The 26,553-nt window shown below is 41.8% G+C and overlaps 1 protein-coding gene and 1 pseudogene across 3 annotated transcripts in view; both read right to left on the bottom strand.

Annotated features, from left to right (window-relative positions):
* The window catches only part of CDH12 (cadherin 12), an 849,072-nt gene that overhangs the window by 393,423 nt on the left and 429,096 nt on the right, over positions 1-26,553 (bottom strand). The gene's annotated exons all lie outside the window — the stretch shown is intronic.
* LOC146005964 (5S ribosomal RNA) lies at positions 23,283-23,401 on the bottom strand (annotated as a pseudogene).

The raw sequence follows: 26,553 nt of genomic DNA, 5'->3' as shown, positions 1-26,553 counted from the left end.
TTACAAATGTGCAGTAGTTGTGTACTTATAATTGATTTTAAGCATTGCCAAAAAAAACAACAACAATGTCTAACTTTATATGAATATATAGAATGAGTGCGTATATCTATATACTTTTGCTCATATACAATATATTAGGTGGCCACCTGTTTTTCACATTTATATACAATTGCTTTATTTAATATATTTTGCATGCATTTAAATATATGGAACTAATTGTGTTTCAAAAAATTGTGAAATTGTGGCCACCTAATATATTGTATAGGAGCAAAAGTATATAGATATACGCACTCATTTTATCTATTCATATTTATTTATTATATCTTTTTTCGTTTTATTGTGTTTATTGTATTTTGGTATATACACTTTTTTATATTTTATTAAAAATATTACATGATATAAATTGTGTGTAGCATCAATTCAGTCATATATGCACCTCGTTAATTTGGGATTCAGTTTCCTTTGTCTTGTAGATGGTATCCTGCATTCTGTAGGATAAAACCCTTCTAATTAGGTGTGATTACAGTCACACCACCCTTTCTGCAGCTGAATGATACAAATTTTGTATTTATTGATTGGTTAGAAAATTGATTATTTCTACAATTCACTCAGCGCCTGAAATTGGAGGGCAACCTAAAGAATATATATATATATCTCTGTCAATTTCCTATTAATACTCCATTAAAACTGTTCTTAGTGACTCTGATAGATTGTAAGCATGAACTGCTTCACTGCTGCAAAAACTTGGTAAAAGAGTGACTGCTGAAAGAGTTACCATATTGCGGAGAGAGTTCCAACTGATTGGGCTCTCACTATTCTTGAGGCATCTTTTTCTGCATTCAGACCACTGTACCAGCAGGGGAAGGACAGTTTACTAGTCAGTCTATGTCAGTGGGGTATACCCTCCCCATAACGCATACACTTTTGTTGAATTTGGCTGGGGACTATTTGCTGTGAAAAGTTTGCTTGCCAAAACCCTGTAAGGTAGTGCTGCCTAAGATGCCTAGGATAAAAGAATCCAGATTCCCCAGTGAAGCTCTTTAATTTCTCTCATTCCAGTGCAAAGATAGGGTGGTGTTGAATCTCAAGATGTAAATGGATCCTGAGGAAATATGGAAAGGGTCTGGACCACCAGTTATTTAGCAGGGAGAGATTCTCCATGCATTTTAAAAAGACAATAGCTATTTTACTAGATAAAAAAATCAACGCAGCTGCCCAAATGCAGTCACACTTTCAGTGACCATAAAAAAAACCTTAGTATTTAATATAAGATACAAAAAAGGTAATCTTGGTTCATCCAAGTCCTCTTCTCCATGTGAAGAGACTTAAGAAGCAGAGGAAGACTGTAAATCTACACTGTGGAGTTAACTCATCTGAGATCAGATGAAACACAGGGTTAATATACAGTATAATGCATTGATACATGTGCCAAGGTTATTTGCCATGGTACCAATTAGACGTGGGCAGGAAAGTGTTACATTACAAATTCTAATTGTTAATGTATAAGTTACATTCTGAGTTAATCCAGAAACAATAAAACAGAGAAACTTTAAAAATGTTCTCAATGTCACCATTAATTGGCATACAATTGTATTCATGTTAGTGTCACTTTATTGCAAAAATGTTAAAGCCTACAGCCACCAGTGTGACGCTACTGCACATAAGAAAGAGCAGGCCAATGGGCAAAGAATAAATAACATAACAAACATTTCACTTTGTATATTTAATGTTGATTAAAGAGGAGATACAATATTGCTTAGCAGCTGGGAAAGTAATTACATGGATTTGCATCATAATTTCCCCCTATGGTCCAGAAAATCCTTAAACACTGTGTTTACAATGCATCTCATGCATACAAAAGATTTGCTGGAACAGTTTTCCCAAAACTATTAATATCACGAGCAGTCCTGCAAAACGTTTTCAAAACCAAAACACAGCCTTTTCAGTCATCTAATCGTAATATAATGGGCACACAGAGATTTACAGAAGGTTCAGATTATGAGTTTAAATAATAGATTTTATCGCTACTTTTAAGTAATAATATTTTGTTTTAAAGTAAAAAATATAGAAATCATCTGTAACGTGGACCAGATCCAAACTTACACCACAGAAGTTTTGAACATTTGAAAGATGCAACCCTTCATTCATCTTTTACATTATGCAACATTGTTTTTAAACTCCAAAAAGCACTCAAGAATACTAGAATGACCCACATGGTATCCCTTTCTTGCTCACTACGGCATAAGATGAATATTATAATCCAAATCAGGGAAAAAGGCACATTGGATTGAAGCAGCGTAACCACAAGTTTTGCACCCCCTTCAAAAAATTATTTCAGGCCCCACCCACCCTGCCCCCCATACACTCATATTTTTTATCTACATGCTAATTGCCAGGGGTTTTATACTCACAAACGGCACCAGCAACAATCCTGGAATTCCATCATTTCCATGTAACGCTCTACTCGCTGTGCTTCTCTGACAGATGCTAGAGGTCCAGTAGGAACCTTTTCCAGCAGATTTCCATGTGCACGGCATGACATTTGCATAAACCAGGCCCCAGCACATCCAAGCAACCATGTGGTCTGTGGGGGCTATTGCTATGCTACTGTTGGACATTATGACATGGAAAACTATGGCAAATGCCCAACTGCTACCACTTCAATCTCCTATAATTTAATTTTAAAGGAGAAGTCCTCTATCCACTAAGAGCTGCTCTAACGTGTAAGTTCTTGTAGCAGGACCCATTTTCTGCTGTCCAAATGTAAATATAAAGCTGCAGAAAAACAAATAGCAGCAGTTCAGTAAACATGTGCTCCTCTACACCAATTGTCATACATTTAAGACAATCTTCATTTTTCCATTATTTTATTCATCAGTTTAAACAATCTCCTTCCTGCCCTCAGTAATCCACTGGCAGTGCTTTGTGGTTTTGATCAGTGTTTCTCAATCTTGGTCCTCAAGTACCACTTACAGCAGGGCCAGATTTAAGGGTCAGTACCCCTGGGTCCCCTTCTAGCTAGGAGCCCACTGTGGTTGACATGTATTTAAAAAAAAAAAATAGCGAAAAGTTTTATGCATGGGAGTTGGGTAGTGCTGCAGCTTCACCTATCTGCCATGTAATAATGATAAATGGTGCAGAGGCCTCTGATGAAGTCCGCAGTGACAAAATGCGTTGGGGCGTGGCCTGCTGTCACTTGTTTGCTTTCTGTCTGAATGTAACAGTTTAACCACTCCAACACCCTGTGCGGAGATGCAGAGTCAAACGCTGTTATACATTGCGGTTGTGCTAAACCGCCGACTGTGGTACGTTACCCTATATCTGTTGACACTTGGAATGTTAATTTAAATATAACATTTATACCTTTGATATTGCACTATAGAGCGCTCTTATTCACTCTTTTAGACTATTTGAAACTTGTGGAATCCAGGGATCACTGGAGAGGCCGGGCTGAAAATAAGCCCAAAGTGCAACTCCAATCTGACTGGGCCATTAACCCTATTGATGTGTGGACTTCCACTTTATTGTATATATATATACATGTATAATGTACATTTATATTAATCTTCCCCCGCAGTTACCCATTGACCAAGTTTATACTGCCATTACTCTGTGTTTTGGCATTGTAATATTCTCCCAAGCAGTTTGCAGCCAGGTTTGACAAGTGGGAGGGGACCCCCGTCTAAAGTGCCCCAGGCCCCCCGAAGGCTTTATCCAGCCCTGCCCTACAGTTCACTTTTTTCAGGTCTTCAAACAGAATCACAGGTGAAATAATTAGCTCCACCTGTGATCTTTTAAAATGTGTTAGTGAATAATGAGTGCACCTGTGCAACTGCCAGGAGATCTGCAAACCGTGTACTGTTGGGGGTGCTTGAGGACCAAGGTTGAGAACCACTGGTTTAGATAAAACTTTTTTGTAGCAATGAAAAATAGGCTTAAGTTCTTAACCCATTAAATGTTCTCTGAAAAAGGCTTTAATTTAACATAATTTATATTTTTTATTTTTGGAAAAGCATTTTCTTTTAGTTTATTGCTCCTGTACCATATTACCATTTCTAGTTAATCCTTGATCTTGAGCTTTACAAAGTAAAAATGGAAAAATGGGGCTATTATAAGACACAACAGATACAGTAGTGTATATAGAAGGCAGCAATGTACAAAACAAGACAGTTTGTGGAAAGACTGGGCTCATTTTCAAATTTAATGTAACATAATTTAGATACTGTATTACCATACAGTATCTAAATTATGTTACATTAAATTTGACCTTTTTCGTGAAATCCCACAATTCTCTCTGAAGAAGATATTTCACAGTTTATATATAAAATAAATATATAAATGATACCATATTAGTAATGTAGGAATCCCTTATTGTATACTCTGATTCATGATTGTTTTATTCCAGTTTCAAATAGAAAAAAATTAGAAGATGTATAATGGTTATACTTTTTTTTTAAATGTGTGACCTTTTTACCAGTTGTTCTCTGCCAACAATACTTGAAAGTAAATTAAGCTCTCTGATTTATTTATCAAATAATTAGTGTCTTCTGTAAATTCTTTAGGGAATATAATAGCACCATAATTATTTGTACAAAATATAGGGACTTTATAGCTTTTACACAGTTTCTTTTGAAAATGTTATTCTGTAAAACTGTAATTTCTATTCATAATCTTTTTTTGACATACAGTATGAGTGTTGAAATCAAGCATAAAATGTACAGTACTGTATGTTCTCAAAACCCTTTACAATTAAATTACTTATAGTGTAAAAAAAAAAGGTTGTGAATACATTCTGAAAATTATCATTTTGCTTTGTGTTAATTTCAGTGTTGTCTGCAGAGTTCAATATTACAGTATTAATATATTAGTTTTACATATATTAGGGCAGGGGTAGGCAAGTCATTTTTAATGGAGTCCGGATATTTCAAATTATTTTGATCAAGGTCCACAAAATCAAATATCTATAATGTAATTAATAACACATTTTTATTTTGGTGACTCCAACCAACTGCAGGTTTATTGTTAGCCTGCTGTGTTCCAGTCTGAGGAGTCCTTTTTTTTGAAAAGCTTAGGACCCACTTACATATGGATACGGATGGAATTTGATGCAGTCGTGCATTAATATTAGGATCTTCAAGGGATCCATTCGTTTTCAGGTTTTGTCCATCTAAGAAATATTTTGTCAGAAAGAGTGAACTAGAATAAGGGCCTCAGTTCCTGCTGGAGCCTGCAGAAAAATAGCCCTGTATCGAGATATATATATATATATATATATATATATATATATATATAAATAAATGTCCAAAAAATTAAGGCACTCGGAGACTGGATGATAAAGTCAAACATACATCTGTAGTACAGGTTGAGTACTTTCGGAAACACAGTCCCGTCTTCAGAACCCTCTACAGCCACCCGGACATAAAAAACACAAAACATGTATAGCCTGCAGAAAAATAGCCCTGTATCGATATATATATATATATTACAGTGAATGTTCAAATATTCTCTGTAAAGCGCTGCATAATATGTATGCGCTATATAAGAAACTGATAATAAATAATAAATAAAGAAATAATATATATATATATATATATATATATATATCTATATATATAGATATTGGGTTTGTCGGCACTCCACTTGGTGGATAAGTAAGTGAACGGTTCCTGGGTGCCCTCCTGGGTCAGTTTGGATAAGTAGAGAGGCAGATTGGCGGCACTCGCAGGGTTTTAAATGAAGGGGTCTTAAGACGACATTGGTGTATTGTCTTCATTTAAAACCCTGCGAGTGCCGCCAATCTGCCTCTCTACATATATATATATATATACAAACACAATATGGACCTCGTCTTGCGCTAAAGAATGTAGATATTAGCTGCTACTCCGATAAGGCTCCCCTGTTAGTGTGAGTCTGGCAAAAGGTACAAAAAGTGGGTTTATCGGAGAGCGCTGAGCTTAGTACCACCTAGTCACTTCAATACAGATTACTTATTGCGTAAGACATTAATCACATTTGTAACAACAGTTCATTATCCCCTTCCCGAATGAAACGTGGAATCCGTTCACGGTAAAAAGTTCTTTATTGAAACCCCACGCCACCCCCCACTATAAACATGAACCCTGAAGTGTGGCGAGCGCAGCGAGCCCGCGACGGGCGGCGGTACGCATCCTACGACCTTTTCATACCCTCACTATCCACGTCGGCGTGGAGTTGATATTATATAGTGTGGCGAGCGCAGCGAGCCACCGAGCCCGAATCGTGGCGAGCGCAGCGAGCCCCGCAATGGGATGCGTATACCTGTGAAGTTATGTGCGTCCCCTCGTGGGGGATGGTCGCATGTAGGAGAGCACCATCCTCCATGCTCGCAGCTTCCATTCCCCGGCCCCCAGCGAAGGGGAGCCCAGCTCTGCGTGAAGTGGACGGGGAGGATGCAGGGGGAGACTGGAGATGGAGAGTACCTGGTGCCGTGTGAGGCGTCCTCCGGTAAAAGACACTGTGGCTCTTCAGATGCGAAGACACCCGGCGTGGGGGAGCATCGGCTGCTTTTCAGCCTTCAGGACTGGGCTGCTGCGGATCAGCCTGGAGGTCCCGCTGGCAGCAGGGATGTCATTGCCTGTCCTGGAGGCAATGTGGCAGCAGAGGTGGAACAGCCTGTTGATCCTGGCAGGACCTGCATCACACCGGTTATAACCCGGCCTGGTCTGGAGGCGCATTGGGCATGGGGCCCTGGCACGACCCAGGAACCGGTAGGATCACCTCACCCACACACGCAAAGGATTTCTGCCCCCCCCCCTGAAGTGGGCCGCACAGCAGCCATCCCTAGCATCATTGACTCTCCCCCAGCCTCATTGACTCTCCACCCCACCCCAACCCCACGCTGGCCTTCCCTACAGGAAGATGGTGCCACAAATGGCTGCCTAGGGACACTGTGCACTCAGCCTTATTTAACCCATTTGATAACTGTACTGTCTCTGCTATAATCTGTGCTGTCATTGTTCATACTGTTACCTACCTGGCTGCTGCAATGACCAGTGGCTCCGCTGATTGGCTTCCTAGGCACTGCACAGCTTGGGGGTATATGTTCCCTGTGTGATAACTGTACTGTCCATGCTTATATTGTCACCTACCTGGCTGCTGCAATGACCAGTGGCTCCGCTGATTGGCTTCCTAGGCACTGCACAGCTTTGGGGTATTGGTTCCCTGTGTGATAACTGTACTGTCCCTGCTTATATTGTCACCTACAGTACCTGGCTGCTGCAATGACTAGTGGTGCCGCTGATGGCTGCCTTGGCGCTGTGGAGCTTGGCGGCATATATGTTCCCTGTGTGATAACTGTACTGTCCCTGCTTATATTGTTACCTACCTTGCTGCTGCAACGACCAGTGGCACCGCTGATGGCTGCCTAGTTGCTATGCAGCTCAGCGGGCATGTATTCCCCACATGTAATGTCTTAACAAATGGATGTAATGCCACCCCCACCCATCCCCCATCCCTGCTCGATGCTGCACTGTAATCCACAAAAAAATTCCTAGTGTGCGCAAGCACACATGGCCAGTAAAGTGGATTCTGATTATGAGGAAAATAAAAGCCACTAGTGTAGTATTATGTGCACCTTGATCCTGTATTATGTGCAGCTCCTACCTGCATAACATCAGCTGCTAGTGCAGCTCTGATCCTGTACTTGAGAAAAGTACTGATATCATTCTGGAACACTGATGGTCCCACATGCAGTTACTGAAATATATGACAAAACACAGAACTAACACCTCTCAGCAGCCAGATGCACTAAGTAGGAAGTGTCGCTTTTAACACAAGCAAATGTTACAACCAAAAGTTGTACAATATTGAATGCTGCTACAATGGTTCTGCAGGAATCAAATGAAGGGAGACAATAATCAGACATACAGTACAGTATAAAAGTAGATAAGGTACAGATACAGGCACAGTGACAGTGGATAATGACTATGAAACTACAAACTTTTTGAAATTTTGAACATAATTGCATTGAGCTAATGAGACAACTAAAAGCACCTACCTCTCATAATAGTGACATTCCATTGAATGATTCTGATTTAAATCTTTATGTTGATGGCTCTAGTTATTGTGTGAATGACAACCCACAAATGGGATGTACTGTAGCCACTGACACAAAGGTGGTAATTAAACAACCTCTACCTAGTCCCATGTCTGCACAGGAAGCTGAACTGAAAGCTCTCACACTGGCCTGCATACAAGCTGAAGGTCAAAAAGTAAACATTTACATGGATTCTAGATACATCCACCAAATTTCAACCAAATACAGTCCAATCTGGAGAAGTAGAGACTTTCTGGGTTCATATGGAAAGCCAGTTAAACATGCAGATCACATAATGGCTTTGTTAACAGCTTTCCAGCTACACTCAAGGCCAGTGATTTTCAACCTTTTTCAGCTCACGGCAGACCAGGCAAGACTTTAAAATTGCCAAGGCACACCAACCGTTTTCAATCAAATATAATACATATAATATCAAATGCTGCCTTCCCCTAGGGTTACCAACTCATCCCTTTAATTCGGGACACATATTAATTGCACAGGTTCTGTGGCTGGCTGACTTCAAGACTCCATTTAACCTGGTTTTAATCAGCCACAGACCCAGTGTAATTAATATGTGTCCCGGATTAAAGGGATGAGTTGGTAACCCTACCCCCCCCCCCTTAGAATTCCAAGCACCAGCCCCCCCTTTGAAATTCCTCACACAAATGCACCCCCTTAGATATTAAAAGCACCAGCTCCCCCTTAGAAATTTCACACACAAATGCCTCTCAGTAATTCAAAGCACCAGCTCCCCCTTAGAAATTCCCCACACAAATGCCCCTCCTTAGTAATTTCACACACAAATGCCCCTCCTTAGTAATTCCACACACACAAATGCCCCTCATTAGTTATTCCACGCACCTGTCCCATAGGTGGTGCTGACAGAACCCCACCGTCCATGGGGGCCTTTTGTGTATGTGCCTGGATGCGCCTGCAGAGCGCACAGGCTGATCTGACATGCACGCACGCACACAACCCCGAGCCACCCACCACCTGTATGTCAATCTTTACAGTGACAGGCTCCATCCCGGCACACCTGTGAACTGGCCGGGGCACACTAGTGTTCCACGGCACACCGGTTGAAAAAGACTGCTCTAGGCTATCAGTGAAGATTAAGGTGCATACTTAATACACTACCCAAGAAGCTGAAGGCTATAAACTGGTAGGCCAGGCTGCCCTAATTCAATCACCCCAGGGTAAGACCACATATGCTTGCAAATGCCAAGACAGTTGCCAAAAAGATGTCAGAAGTGATTTGCAGGTATGGTGTATCAGAAGTTGTAGAAAATAAACACTTGTTCAGTTTTACTGGAAGGCCTCAATGGCACCTTAAAACACAAAGGGGTCGATTTATTAAGATCGGTGAAGTGATAAAGTGTCTGTTTTTTATCACTGGCCAATCAGCTCCTACTTGTCATTTTTCAAACCATGCCTGTAACTGCACAGTTAAGAACTGATTGGCCGGTGATAAAAATCAGACACTTTATCACTTCACCTAGCTTAATATATCTGCCCCAAAGATATTTGCAGAGACTAACTCACCATGAGTGTTCTACCTGCCAACAGCTTTAGACTCAGTCAGGAATACATCAAGGAAAGAAACAGGTTTAACTCCTTATGAAACCGTGTTTGGGTCCGCACACAGGCTAGGATGTTATTTTACCCAGTGATTGTAGCATCTGCATGGTGACTTATGATATGTTAAACAATTACAAAAGCAACTAACTGTAATACATGGTCATTGTATTGTTCATTGGTCTTTGTATTGTTTCAGTTCCTAATGGGTTTGTTGAGCTCCAAACAAACAAGAAAATATAAACTCGGGTGGGGTGCACGCTAGACCTCTTTAACTGGTGTGCCTTATTGCAGTTAAAACATTTTATTTAAGTTTATTTATTATGTATAAGTGTTCCCACACAACAAAGCAAAGAAAATAAAGGAAATGTTAATATTTCACATGTGCATACCTTGAATTCACGAATATTTTGTTCTAGCCAGTCAAGTTGTAGGCAAAACCATTTATACAACTAGTTAGCATACAGAGATGTGAAAAATAATAGGAAAGTTAAAAAGGAGAATGACCCTCATATTTCCTTATGCCCGATCTACCATTGGTGCTCCTTATATTCACTCACTAGATGGTAATAAGGATTTAATCATCGGTCATACAGAGTAAAAAGTGATATCTCTGATACTTTTCACATAAAGTTGGGACTTCTATGGTACACCAGACTTCTGCTGCTCACTCGTATTGCTGTAAAGTATAGGACGAGGAGTGAGAGAGTGTCATGCCCATACATTATCCCAGAAGAATAGTAAAGAAGGGTGAACCTTTAGACGGACAACCAGGGCACCCCCTTGTTACCATATGGCATTGCAAGGTAGGTGGTCCTAGTGCATTCGTCAGGACCCTCCTTTGAAGAGAAAGAGTGTTCTCTGTTCCAGATTGCAGTGATTTGCTTTCCTGATATTGATAATATTATCTGATAAGGATTTAAAATCACAAGAGTTAAATTTCAAAGTGCATACAGTTAGGACTTCTATGCTGCACAGGGCTTTTGCTGCTCACTCATCTTGCTGCACCGTATAGAACGAGGAGTGAGAGAGTCCCGTGCCCATACACAGTCCTAGAAAAACAGGTAAAGAAGGTGGCTCTTCAAACGGACAACCAAGGCACCCTCCTGTTACCACAGGAGGGTGGTCCTGGTACATCCGTGGAGACCCCACCTTTGAGGGACAGAGAGTATTTTGTGATCTCTTAGAGTTCTTTTTCAAAGGATCATAAAGGGCATAAGTCAATTGACTGTCAGGGTCTCCTGTACAGACCAATATTAAATTACAGTCATCAATTTTGGTTAAACAGAATAGCGTATCTCTATGTGTACAGTTGTCTGTCTAGTGGCAAGAGGACGAATCAGTTGGCACCTTCTAAACAAACTAATATTCAATCACTTTACTGCAGACATACAACCTTCAATGAAAAAAAACACAATATTGTATTATGTTGCAAAGATGTAATTATGTGTCTATCTTTGCAACAATATTTGTTGCCAAATTTACCAGTGCTGCATGTATCAAAAGTTCAGGTATCCACCTTTGCAAGTACAAATTTGAACATTAATTGGTGGATCCATTCCCTTTAATGCTGATACTCATCTGAGTGGAACATGCACTAATGATTGTAGGCATCTGCCCTAGTTTTGCACAGATCCCCACATCTATACATATGCCTGTTCATCCGATAACAGGGAATACATTTACCTCCTTTCTCTGCCCGACACCTTGTACACAAAAAAGGCACTTTGTGCCCCCAGTATCCCTAAGCAATTACTTTTGCAACGTTTGTGACGGCTATGACATTTAAATGCACCCATTAAAGATGCAAACATTTAACATCGGGTAGGCAACTATGTCCACCCGTGGTTACTTTACCGTCCTTGAACCCGGCTAATGCTGAGTGCTTACCCAGCGTGCTGATTGAGCGGTGATATCCCCGTTCAGTGGAGAACAACAGCAAGTCTGCCGGTCACGTGTGTACACCACGTGATCGGCTTCTCGTGACGTACGTTTCGCATCGAGGCTTGTTCACACGGCAGCCAAAGTCAAGTGTATGTTTCTATCTGTGAGGAATGCGTATTTATTGTTATATATGCATATATAGTGTCTCCAAAACACTGCCATCTGTTGGCAGGGAGTGAAGCTACATATTCTTCTCAGATATGCACAAATACAGAGGCAGTCACAAGGTAGCAGACTAGCTTTCGAATAAATTAGCTTTGAGCGGGCTTACTAGTGTGTGTGTGTGTGTGTGTGTGTGTGTGTGTATATATATATATATATATATATTTATTCATTTTGCTTTGTATTAGAAAAGGACAACCCAAACCTATTGCAAAAACTGTTTGGTTCCTTGAATGGTTATAGCACTGAAGGCGGCAGGCATATGGCTTTTTCAGCTTGAAGTGTGGGTGTTGTCATTTGAGATTATCCTGAATTGCAAACATTCCATTAACAGTATCTAAAAGCCACCATTACTACCTGTTGAAACCACCCTTTATCTGCCACAGAGGATTATGGGAATAAAATAGTATTTTACGAAAAATATTGGTAATGAATGTAAAAGAGCTCCAAAAGGATACAATTGATCAAATAAACACATACATGTGATCTATTTATCACAAGATGTCTACAGTAGCCTCTCGTCCATAAATGTATACATTTTTTAATGTTGCATGGCCACAAGCAGCACCTGATTAATCATTGGCTAATCAGGTTGCAGCCAAGGGCTCTAAGAGTAAATGTATGAAATACCGTAGTACAAAAATGCATTTTAAAGTACCTGAGTCTGACACACCAATTTTTTATTTGCTTCCCATCCATTCCTTGGATATATACTGTAATGACTAGCCCAGGGGTTCCCAGTATTTCTTGAATCAGCTACCCACCAGAGTGTCAGAATTTTTTCATGGTACCCCTGGGCCTCAAACAATGTTGAAAAATATATAAAATTAAGTAGATTGTGTTTATACAGTATGAGATCCTTAGGTTAATTGTGTGGTAAAAGGCAGGGTTTACTTCTTTTTGTCCACATATTTAATGATTGGCAGCCACCAGCACTGGTTTGGTCTTTAAATAATTAACTATAAATAATAACCTGTGCAAGTATTCCGGGGTACCCCAGGGAGCCATGTCACAGTTTTGGAACGATTGTGCAAAAAATAAGAAATATTGTTTGCATAATGGGTAATACAACCCTAGGCATTTGTTTCCTAGCACGGCGCCCGTCGGGTCCCATCGCATACCTTAACTTAAGGTACACAATGGGACCTGATCGACCCGATTTTCGGGCTTTAACAACGTTTTTAACGCATATTGAAAATCGGTCGCATCGCATGCCATTATAATGGCATGCGATGCGACCGACCCGATTTTTACATTGGACCCAATGTAAAACTGGTCCCTGAGACCTGATTTTACATTGGACCCAATGTTAAATGGCCCCCAGACCCGATTTTTAATTGTAAACCCACCCTGATGGTTAATTATGGTTAATTATGTTAATTATGTCAAATGCCCCCCCCATTGATCAACATCAACCCGAAGCGCGGAGAGTGCAGCGAGCCCACGAGGGGCGGCAGTACGCGTCCTCTGACCTTTTCATACCCCCACTATCCACGTCGGCGTGGAGTTGATTTTATATAGTGTGGCGAGCGCAGCGAGCCACCGAGCCCGAAGCGTGGCGAGTGGACACGTAATACGTCTGAAGTAATGCGCGTCCCCTCGCGGGTCTCGCTGCACTCGCCACGATTCGGGCGACGTGGATAGTGCGGGTATGAAAAGGTTGGAGGTCGCGTACCGCTGTGCTCGCCACGCTTCGGGTTCACATTGATAGTGGCGTGGCGTTAACAATAGGGGGGCATACAATGAAAAATGGGGTCTGGGGACACTGTAAAATCGGGTCTCAGTGACCATATTACATTTGTTCCAATGTAAAAATCGGGTCGGTCGGGTCGAACGCATCGCATGCGATTTGGTTGCATGCGATGCGATCACCTGATTTTTGCGACCCGATTTAATACAATTAAAATTGGTGGCGCCATGCTAGGAAACAACTACCCAACCCTAGTATCTAACACAATTCCTGCTATGCATAAAGTATGTGGTAGACAATGCTGCTATAGATGGCAACAATGGAGTTGCATTCCCCAAGAGAGATCCAATAGCGTGCCCAGTGGCTTGCACATGGCCTGCCCAGAGGCAGCACATGCACAGAAGGTCTCATGTGTCATAAACCCTAAGAGTGCTTACACAGCAAAGGACAACTGTTATTTGGAGAGCTGTCCTTTGTTTAAATCAACATTCTTACTGATTCAGACCTGAGCGGTAAGGTGAGTACACTAACAGCCTAGTGAACAGGTCGGCACTCTGCCACCGCAACAAACTCTCCACTCATGTGTTGTCAGTCGCCCCTGCCCTGAGCAGTCAATGAGCCTACATCGCCAGGGGAATACCAAACATTTTCATGGGGATACCCAAAAATGCTGCCCGTTCCCCTGCTGCTGGCCCCTTCAAATGGGGTCTGAATTAGGCCCTAAGTGTCAGGAAGCATCACACTTTGAATGCGGTGCATAATGCATCCTGCCGAATTTGAATTTAAAAAAGTAATTAAACGTTACATGGATTTGCATTTGTTTTAACAGGCATTGTTTTTTCAACATTCATGTGCAAGGAATTATACACTATAGCAGGGGTTCCCAAACTTTTTTGTATCCCTAGAGCATCAAAATGTTTTCAAGGCACCCCTAGGCCAAATGTTTCTTATCGAGAAATTTAGAAAAAAATAAATTAAACTAGGTACCTTGTGTGTATATGTCACAGTTATGTGGTGAGGGACAGGATTTGCTTCTGATTGTCCAAATACTGTATATTATGATTGGCAGCCACCAGCACGAGTTTTACCTGGTACATTGACCATTTATAATATGAATTGATCCTGGTCACCCAACCCAAGGCTCCCCTTCAAGTGTATTGAGGCACCCCAGGGAGCCTAGGCACACAGTTTGGGAACCACTTCACTATAGAATAAAGGCTTTTTACTGAAAACCTTGCACATTTTTACTAAAATCATTTTATAAAATCATCAATGTTGCTTAACTTTCACATTGTAAAATCTGATTGGATGCCAATATATACAGTGCTTTATTGTATTCTAACTCCTAGCATCCATAAAACTTACATTTACTTAAACATAGTAGTTACAGGACATCTGAGCAAAATTTTAGAGCCTTACAAATGAATCAATGAGTTTTTTGTCTGCATAATAAGCCTGTATAACGCAGTAACATCATTTTCTGTTAAGTTTATTAAACCTTTGTGTTGACTAAAGAAGTACAGTATAATGGACTTCCTCAGAATTAATGCCTAAATCAATGAGCAATATACAGTAATTATTTAGTATTTTGACATAACCCCCCAAGCTGTAACAGATCAAACATTTATTTTAGGCTTCACATATTAATTTTAATAAGGCACAATTGCTTTAAAAATGCAGCTCATATTATTTAAATGTATAATCACTATTAAGCAGGTGTGACAAAGACAGCTATAATTGCTAACAATTATTTAGTGATCTTTCAGGCTGACGTGTGTAGGCAAATTAGATTTTAGGATTTTCAGTAACTTGCATAGCCAGTGAAAATGATCATGGGGAATACTTTAACATACTTGTAATGATTCCCATTCATTTAAATAAAGGGATTGCTACAATTATTCTGACTGTTTATATCTATTAAATAAAGCCACACCAGTCCCAGGAAAGGGCAGGGACAGATAGAGCTGTCCCATATGTTAGCGACTTGCTGGCTGAATGAAAATGTGAATGTGAGGAGGAGGATGCTGGGCAGGAGGAGGTCAAGGGGGTGGGGAAAGGCCACAGTTCATACTGCTAGCCAAGGAGAGAGAGAGCTAAACAATGGACACTCTATCACCCTTTGCTTCCATTGTCTTCATTTTCAACCACTGTCAACCACTGCCATCAACTATCACTCAGCCATCAAGACTCCGTCTGTCACTCACTGGTGACACTTATAGGCGTGTGCACGGGGGGTCACCGCCGGCACCCCCACACAATTCCACTCTAAAATGTTGATTGCAGGCCCTCGACAGCGCAGCACCCGGTTACTGTCCGGCGGCGGACAGAACTGCATTATTTGCCCGCCGCCGCTGACCTCCAGCCCACACTCCAACAATACAGATCATTGCCGCTGCGGCTGGGTTCAGACCGGGTGCTGCGGTGCTGCTGGCTCCACTGAGGTCCGCCCCCGCAAACTTCACTGCGCACGGTGACGCAATCACCGTGCACACCCCTGACCTTGTGCACGCCCGCCCCCCTGCTTGAACTCTGGCCCTTCTACCCGCACCACTCCCATGCTTCCCACCTGCCTTTCAGAGCCAGCATGCCAGCCACCGTGTCGGGAACTCCTCACCTCGGTCACAGGTAGCCAGCCACTACGCCAAGCCAAGTCATGTTGGAAGGTATGATAAAATATTAAAGTAAAATAAATGACTCTTTACTGTGGTGCTGTGGCCATGAGTGGCTGCAGCAGTCACTGTCACTGATACCACCAAAATGGCAGGTTGCACCCGGGTTTTTGGACTCGGGTGCAACCCGGGATTTGTCCCCTTTACACCGGCATCCCCCCAGGCACCCCCCCCCCAGCAAATTGTCCCACGACGTCCCACCTGGTGGAGGAGGGTCCAAAGCAGGCGATTGGAGGTGACATTATCTCCAAGCACCGGGACATTCGCCTGCCGGGACCCCTGCAATGTTATTGATGCCCAGTAGGCAGTGATGGACACGCCCCTACAATTGTATACCCACTAATAAAATGGGCTGCGCACGCCTATGGTGACACTATTGACCAACCCTAATTACAGGTCTAATATTGAAATAGGGAAATCATTTCCAAAATTATATATATACATTTTATGTAGACTTATACTATATATATATATATATATATATATATATATATATATATATATATATATTATAATGATAATTTTTTAGATTAAAAATTTTCAAAAAAATGCATGCACAATATATAAGATTAGTTATGATGATCAATAGTCCTACACAAATCAATGTTCGCAAAAATACTGATCTTCTGCTTCTAGTTCACTTGTGCATATGATCAATAATCCTCATAATCCTCAATAATCCTCAACATTGCCCAGTGCTCATTCTAGGGTTAAAATACAAAACTGAGTAGATCAGCACATGCAATCATAAGAATTTTTAAAAAAAGAATGTTTGTTAAACTGGCTCTCCTTCATGCAATGGACATAACATCTATAGGAATTGGGTATTTACCATCATAAAGCAAAAGTGAGGTGAAAAATACTAAACCCCTTTTGAAAATATTCAAATACTTTTGTTGGTAATGGTTCCCCATAAATATAATAGACCTTGCCAATGCATTACAAATCTGTTCTATGTTCAGGATGTATAGTTAACCAATGAGAAAGACCAGCTGTTAACTTAAAAAAATCAAGAGGTAATGATAATGAAAATATACAGTATATAATACCCTTCCCTTAAGGGTTTAGTCAGTGTTCTATTTAAAGTGTTGATAATGTCCAATGTGGATTATACTTTGGCACGGCTCCTGCATAATGTAGTGCTTAATGATGCAAACCAAATATCAGCATGATCATGTTTATCCAGGACCTCTGCTACAATTGATGGTTTATGTCTAAAAGTGTCATCTAGGACAATAAAGGTTCGAGAGATTGCCTATTGACTGAATGGATAAGTATCAAATTAAGTAATACCATAAAACAGAATGGAAAATGTAGGGAGGAATCCGCACTTTGACGTTACCCCGCAGATAGTAACACCTGGGCAGGGACCGCACCCCACCGCACCATTGTATGAACAGGCAGTCATGTAATAATATGGCAATTTATTAGAAATTTTCCAAATGGGCCATCAAATTACAAAAAGACAAATACATGAACCCATGTGACAAACCTGGGTGTGGAGCAGGGCTTGTGATGCACAGCACTAGTGATGTCATTGTTTTGCATCAGAGTTTCAATGCCCACCAGTCACCCACCCAGCAGCCGGATAACCAAGTCGCAGCAATTAACCACCAATAGATGTGCAGCACATAGTTTTAAAAACACCTAGAACTGGAAATAATATACACCATTTGTTGGCTAGATAACTGTGAAAAAAGCCATACACCCTATAACAACAATACGTTCTAATAAATAATTTTAAATACTCTATTACTAGCATATAAATGGCAGCATTCAAGAAACAACGCTATAGCACAATAACTTTGTTGCAGGCAAGTAGCCCTAATTACTCATGGAAACTTTAATTATGTAATAATAATGCACCACTTTGTTAAATATTAACTATTAGCTAAGCCAGCACAAAGCAAAAGCTTCAAAAGCTAGTCTGCTACCTTGTGATTGCCTCTGTGTTTCTGTATGAGTGATTGCCTCTGTGGTTCTTATGTGAGAAAAAGATGTAGTTTCACTCACTGACAGCAGATGGCAGTGTTTTGTTTACACTTGGGCACTAGGCATATATACATAAGATTTAAAAACCCACAGAGCACATAGCCCAAGGACAACAAATTATCCCCAACAAATTATTCCCAAAACTGAGACATCAAGCAATAACAGATAAAAATGGTGATTTTTTTGCACAGAACGCATCTGCAGAATCCACACATCTTTTGTTTACATTTGACCCATTCAGAGTCAGATGCAACTTGGACAGATAGGTTTTTCCATGAAACTCTGTGTTTCATGATATGAATTGGGTGGTGAAAGTGTGATTGCATGTAACTAGTGTTATTGAAGTGTTGTGGACACATATCAAAATATACTGTATGTGCCATTCTGAGTCATGTGTATGGAGAATGGAAGCCCATTTGAATTTTGCTAGTGGAAGTTCAGATCATTTTTCTTTCTTTCTTTCTTTTTTTTTTGATGAGAAATATATGTTAGGTATTGTATAATTGAATAAGAAGGTAGTTTCCTAAGTTTCGAGTCATATACCACATAGATTTGCTAAAAGACTCATGAATATGTAGTTTTATTGGATTTGACAACGTAGATATGTAAAGCCAGCCATACATCTACAGATCGATTATCAGATTGGGCTGGTTGAAACAAAACCCTGGTAATGGATGAGAGCAAATGACAGTTGACCATTTGCTTTGAAATGCTGGAAAACTGCCAAAAACTGTCATTCAGATATTAGCAGGTTTTTGTTCCAACCAACCCAATCTGACAATCGATCTGTAGATGTATGGCCAGCTTAACTCTCCCACATTGTAAAAATGTGTTCAACTTTCTTGTCTTTTAATTTATTATGGTTACTGTTTCCAAATCAATTGGTAGCATTGGTATCCATGTAACCTCACATTAGATGACTGGATACTCGCAATTGTATAAATGGTAGTAGATCAGACTTCCATGGCTGCCACAACTACAACCATAGTTGGTGCAAAAGTATACTGTGGTTTTTTGCTGCTGATGATTGACAAAGTGAGACCAATGGGATTGGAACCGTGCACTTGCTTGAATTGCATGGAAACTCTATGTTTTTCATAACCAATTTTTATGCTACTTATGTGTTCGTATAGTCTGACCTTGAATGGTCTTGTAGTCCTTCCTACATACTCAAGTCCACAGGGACATTTTAACAGATAAATGACACCTTGGTTTCACATGACAGGTGCTGCTTGTAGTGGAAGGTGTTGTTGATAGTAACTGATGTGCAGGTGTTGTGCCTGGTTGTACTGGTAAGGTTCCTACACCCTGCACATTTACCACAGTGAAAGAAACCTTTTCTGTCAACTAATCTCGTGTGCAGAATGTGTTTGGGTTTTAAGTGTTTTTTTACTAGTCTCTGTCTGAGGTCTGGTGCTTTCCTGAAAATTACAGTCGGTTTTTCTGATATATGTTGTCGCAGTTCATGGTCTTGTCTTAATACATGCCAATGTTTTTGAAGTATATTTCTGAGTTGCTGTGACTATTGATTAAATTGCGTGATGAATGTAACTTCCTGTGGTCCCTGTGTGTTAGTGGTGTCTCTGGTGATTAGAGTCCTGTCCCTGTCGAGTGCGGTTATCTCGTGATATGCGTTGTCAACGAAGTCCTCGGCAATTACAGACATCCACCGCCGCCGTCACAGAATTCTACGACACCCTTGACACAACCAGTCACACATCATTCTCTATCCATGAAATTGATGATGACAAGGACTATGACGATTTAGCAAGACTGTCATTGGACCAAGGCTCGATCACCACACCAGACAATATAATACAGATAAAACAAACAACATATTGGACACTAAACCATGTGATAAAACATCTCACAACAAAACAATAATAACCCCAACCATTACTGACACTCCAACCGCTGATATACCTCACAACTTATGGGGGGGGAGAATTTTTTAAACACAGAGGCAGGCGACATTACACTCACAACAGAACAAGAAACAGTATTATCCAAGTTTTAAAATTTTCACCTACCAATAAGCTGGATGGGTATGGATCATTTTGTCTACAGTACTTTGGTCGACAATCATTAGGTCGACACCATTGGGTCGACAGGGAGGAAGGTCGACAGGGTTCTAGGTCGACATGGGTCAAGATCGACAGGTTTTTAGGTCAACATGGGACACGGTCGACATGGGTTTAGGTCAACATGCGTTAGGTCAACATGGGTTAGGTCGACAGGTTGTTAGGTCGACATGCATTTTTCCACTGTTTTAGGACCCGAATGTCGACACAGTCGACATGGACACAGTTGAAAGTGAACCGCAGCACCTCGCATCGCTCGTTTCGCTCGCTAGGCTTCAGGCACGGTGCCTCGCTGTGCTCGGCACACTATTTTAGTCTCCCACCACGACCTAGTGGATGGTAGGGCATGAAATACCGCCTGTGGGCACGTCGACTCAAAAAACAGTGAAAAAAAAACATGTTGACCTAACGACCTGTCGACCTAACCCATGTCGACCTAACGCATATGTCAACCTAAACCCATGTCGACCTTGTCCCATGTCGACCTAGAACCCTGTCGACCTTGACCCATGTCGACCTAGAACCCTGTCGACCTTGACCCTTGTCAACCCAATGGTGTCGATCTAATGACTGTCGACCAAGTGTGGTCGACAATACCACCGTATGCCAAGCCGGATAAATTCAAAACATCCTGTGATTTACAATCATTCCCTCGCAAACTCTGTTTGAAAAAATATTTCATGTCCAATCCAATAATGCGAAACAATAGTGAAACACCAGCCATATATCAGCATACCCTGGTCTCAAACCGAAATCCACATTCAATCCCACACATGTCGAAAGCCATCAGATTAAAACATTTGAAGAAATAGTTACTGAAGATTTAGATCGCCTCACTGCCAAACACAATCCACATAACTCACGCAACAACATGACAATAAAATAATCACAGGCACTCAGAGATGTAGAGAACAACAAAAACGTAGTGATTAAACCAGCGGACAAAGTGGGGGGATTGTCATTCACAAAACAGACTACATTAAGGAATCGCTATGACTGCTAGATGACCAAAACACCTAAAGAATAATTCCTAAGGACCCCACACCAGCGTACAAAAAGAAATTAGATGCACTAGTACTTGCAGGATTCAGCCAAGGCATCCTCGGCAAACTTGAATACACTTTTCTCAAACAACAACACCCAACATTTTTTTTACTACTTACCAAAACTCTCAAAAACTTTCAGAACCCCCCTGGTAGACCCATTATTTCAGGTATTGATTCCATTTCTTCAAATCTCTCACAGAGGCCCTTATTCTGAATCGGACGGTACGGCCCGCGTGCGGCCGTACCGCCGATGTTTTTAGTCTGCACATGCGCAGAGGTCAATCTGCGCATGTGCAGCCCCATTCGCCGCAGACGTATTTCGTCCGCCGCAAAGGGGGCGTATAGGGGCGTGAGGGGCTTCATACCCTCATTTCCCTATGTATACGCCCCGCGTTTCATGGGCGTTCCCATGCAAACGCGGGGCGTATGCATGCTAATCAGGGTATGACGCCACTGATGGGGGCGGAAAGCTGACGTCGCCGGATGTCAGCTCTCAGCCCCCATACAAGCTATCACACGGACGATTGTCCGTGTGGTCTCAGCTTGCGGGAGCTGCTGTGGCGTGCGGCCCTGCCTTCGATGGTCGACGACCATCGAATGCAGGGGGCAGCTCCCACCATGGTGGAGGCGTACGCCCCACCATTTTTATGCGGATCGCCAGCCGTCCGTGTACGGACGGCCGTGGCGATCCGTCTCGTGGGCGGGGATTGGTTTGTGCGGCCGGAGCACCGTGTGCGGCTCCGGCCGCACCAACCAGAATAAGGGCCAATATGCAGACACCTTTTTACAAGACCTCGTTACGAAATTGCATCCTATATTAGGGATAACACCGACATCATCAAAACCTTAAACACCATAGATTGGCACGATGACTACTGGATAGCGACAAGTGATGTTACATCACTGTACACGGTAATTAAATATAACCGAGGACTTAACAGCACCAGACACTTTCTAGAACAAGCTCAGCAATTAAAACAGGAACAGATACAATTGATCATGGACTCCATAGACTTCCTATTAGACCACAATTACACTTGGTTCATTACACATTTTACCTACAGACCACTGGGACCGCCATGGGATCGAAGGTGGCACCCAGCTAAGCTAACCTGTTTATGGGTAAGTGAGAGGAGGACTTCATTTGGGGTAAGCATAGCTGGTTGCCAAATTTGATCCTATGGCGGAGGTACATCGATGACCGCATCTTCATTTGGAAGGGCTCCCACAGTTCTCTCCTACAATTCATGGATTATCTTAACAATAATGACAGAAACTTACACTTCACCACACAAGCCAGTCAAATTTTCATTGACTCCAACACCATAAAAAAACCTTTAGGATGACTGTAGATGTTAACAGATACATCTTATATACCAGTGGGCACTACAAACCCTGGTTAGATGGCATACCTAAAGGACAGTTCCGCCGTTTAAAACATAATTGTTCCAGACCTTAAGACATTGAGACACAGGCCAGAGACCTGAAAGACCAATTTCTTGTCAAACTTTATGATGAGGACTTAGTTGACAACGCATATCATGAGATAGCCGCACTCGACAGGGACAATACTCTAATCGAAAAAAACGGAGTCTGGAGGTGACTCGAAAGGGAACCCGACAAGGCTTTTTGGGGCACACTTATAAGTAATTGACAAAATATATAATGCAAATGTAATGATGTCTATATATTAAAACGTAACTTTTACTGATACAATGTTTAAAATAAAGGTATGGTCCCTCCACTTCGAGGGAAAAATCGAAAGAAACCCAAACCAATGTGGGTTTATGAATACGTGCAGCGAAAATTATTTCATATTATACATCAACTGTTCATTTTGCAATACACAATATTGACATATAGAGAATTGTTAGTCGTGGAGGAAAATGACAGTTGTGATGTCGCAGGACACACCTCCCCAGTTGTTCTGAGGATGTAAGAAATTGAAAGGAAAAGTGGGGACAGCAAATATATGATGAGAAGATGGGGTAAAGGGGGATAGTAATTAGGTTTAAACTCTCACCGCGCTTAGGCCTCTACTGATATAATAGATTACAGCACCGGCTATTCCCTGTTAGTTCCCCAGACAGGTACTGGGCCGGCCCAACACTGTTTAGCTTCTGGGTTCGGATGGTGCCAGGCGCTTTCAGTGGGGTATGGCTTTAAAGTGAAATGATTGAGAGAGTAGCGCTGGTGGGAGTAAGAGTGGGAGTGAAAAAAGAGAGGGGGATGAATGTACCCTCGGTCCAATGAAGGATAGTGTTCTAGGTGTCAGAAATTGGAAGGTCTGATCACCTGGTTCACCCCGGGGTTTGTTTACACACTGTTTATTGAACAGAACAATTTCGGTTCGATCAATGTTTGGATCAATGATAGGTTCCTGCAGGGGAGGTTCTGTTTGGGGGTAGTAGTCACCCTGAGACAGTCTCCACACCTTGTGATAGTCTCTTAATTTATGCAATAATGACCACCAGGTTTACATGGAAATACTGTTATGAGATTGAATAGCAGACAATATAATGATCTCACAGGATAGGCAGGTTTAGGTCTAAGATATAGCTGCAGGCAATATAGAGTAACATCTATTTCTTAATTTATAAGTAAAGAGAATGGCAATTAAACATCCTGTTATACATTTGAATTAGCAATCAACCAAATTAGGCCATGCAAATTTGAGGCTCTGCTGGGACCGCATACACATGAGCACCGCTTAAGCCACCAAATTCACAGAAAAATGCTATTGTGGGGTTAAATAGCAGACAATATGGTGATGTCATAGGATAGAAAGGTTAAAGTCACATATATTACCAAAAATTTTTAGCAAACAGCAATCTGCTGGAACAGCATACATATATCTACCGTTTAAACATGCATCTATTATTTGGCATAGAGACGGCGTGTAACGTGATGGTATTGGAGGCTCATATGTGTTAATGACTGTACACAATGTAGGTGCACTGCGTTACCAGTGCTGACACTAGTAATTGCTATCTGGCGGGGGGAATGACCGCTCGTAATGCGGCCGGGTGTCTGGAATGGAGGCGCATCGACAATTAATCACCCTGGAGTGGGGGGATGGCCGAGAATGTCCCCCTTTGCTGGGGGGGCTGGCAGGCTCTAGCCTGCGTTACCTTCCTGCTGCTTGGAGCGCAGCGTGTGCAGGGGCAGCGTGTCCTCCCTGCTGATGGAGCGCAGCGGGTGCCGGAGCGGCGTGTCCGGGATGAGACAGCGGAGAGGGAGTCCTCAGGGGGGTGTGTCCTGCGTCAGACACGTGTTTCGCTTGACGCTTGGTCACTGACGCGTGGAGGGGAAGGGGGAAGCCCGTCTAATGACGGAACTTGCAGCCAATCAATGGACGCCGCCGTTGATTGACATGATGCGTGGCCAATCAGAAGTGGCCAATGATAAGGTCTGCAGTTGATCTGCGAGTCAAGTGCGGGGAAAGTACTGTGCACTACGTAGGATGCAGGCGCAGTATAGGAGGGGAAGACCCTCTATTGTGAATAGTGGTTCCCCGGGATGGACTGGGTTGTGTCAGTCTGCATAACGTGCAAAAGTGATTTAACCAGATGCCGACCTGGACTTGAAGAAGGTAGCTGGAAACAGCTAGAGGGGAAGAAGTATGCTGGGAAATCATAGGATATGCGATAGACCCTGTTGATATTTATATATTAATGAACAGATTTAATATATATATATGGGGATATGCGATGGACCCTGTTGATATTAATATGTTAATAAATAAAATTTAACATATAACAAGGGGGAGAAAAGTGCTGAGGGAATCATAAGCAGGGTTATGTGATTAACCCTATTTGTGCTGGTACATTGGTAAATGAAACAATGAAAAATGAAAAATGAATAAATGAAAAAACATTGTTAGTAAGGGCTGTTTCACACAGTACGGTTCCTGCCGCACGGTGAAATCCCGTACGGTCAGGGAGCCGCGCCGCACTCAGAATTTTATAATGGCAGGGATGGCCACAGCCCGGCAGCCGTCCCTTCCAGTGGGGGGATCCGGCTGCAGCCGTGCGGCCGGGCCGTGGCCGTCCCGTGTGAATGGACACAATAGTGTCCATTCACAACTGCTGAGTGCGGCACGGCTCCCTGGCCGTACGGGATTTCACCGTGCGGCAGGAACCGTACTGTGTGAAACAGCCCTAATGGTATCTATATAAATGATGATAAAAGACACCAAAAACAAAAAACAACAAAAAAAAACAAAAAACAAAAAACAAAAAACATAAAACATCATGGTCTTGGTAATAGGAAAGATGATGGTCACAATAATGAGCAATATTTAGAGGAAAATTAATATTAGTAATAATGAAAAACCTCGTGGTTTTTATAATAGGAAAAAATGATGGTCATGATATTAGTACTGAGACACATTATGCAGAGCATCCGTGTGCTAAAAAAGTGATTAGCTTAATCTGAAGACTGAAAAGGAGGAAAAAACTGATGAATGAAAAGGAGGAAAAAAATAATATTAAGTACTGAGTTACTGGCATGTGAGATGCGATTGAGTGATATGGAGTAAGCCATATAGATATAGTAATTTCTGTGCACTCCGTCAGTGCTATTCAGAGTATATAATGGCTGTATGGGACATGCTCCTAATCCGATACTTCCCGTAGGGAGCGGGGTGGTGATAAAAATTGGTCTTGAGCCATGATATATACACACTATATACAATGCAAAGTTATACTGTACATTTATACATCTGGAGAGACCTCGTAGTAAGGTATGTACAATTATAGGTGTGAACCTATGTTGGTCCAGTGCCGGGTCAAATAGGTTATAAGTCATAAATTCCTGATAGTACGGTTGAATAAGTACATGGAGCAGGTTATATTATAGTACCCGCTAGTAACGGTGTCTCAAAAAGCCTTGTTTGAGAAAGGGTTGCAAATGGCGTTTGGGTAATTCAAAAATGGGGTGGAAAGGGGTTCATTGAAGGAAGGCACTGTAGTTGATACCCTCATTGAGGCCATTAGGTGCAAGTGTCCCCAGTTGAAAAATCCACCAGCTCTCTCTTCTCAGTAGTGCTTGGTTGATGTCACCACCTCTCCTGCCTAAGTGAATTTGCTCAAGTCCAAAGAAACTGAGTACGTTGGTATTGGAGTTATGTGCTTGCTGGAAATGCCGGGCAACTGTAGTGATGGTTTTAAATTTTTTGCGGTCATTAGTTGCATTTCTTACATTGCCTATGTGTTCGAGGATTCTCTGCTTGAGAGGTCGTGAGGTCATCCCCACATATTTGATTTGACATGGGCAAGTGATGCAGTAGATCATATTAGTACACTTGCAATTATGGAAT

This window comes from Crinia signifera, chromosome 5 (genome assembly GCF_055691185.1).
Source record: "Crinia signifera chromosome 5, ASM5569118v1, whole genome shotgun sequence".
NCBI classification, from domain to species: domain Eukaryota; kingdom Metazoa; phylum Chordata; class Amphibia; order Anura; family Myobatrachidae; genus Crinia; species Crinia signifera.
Note: the sequence above shows the minus strand (reverse complement) of the source record. Positions and strands in the feature narration are given on the sequence as shown.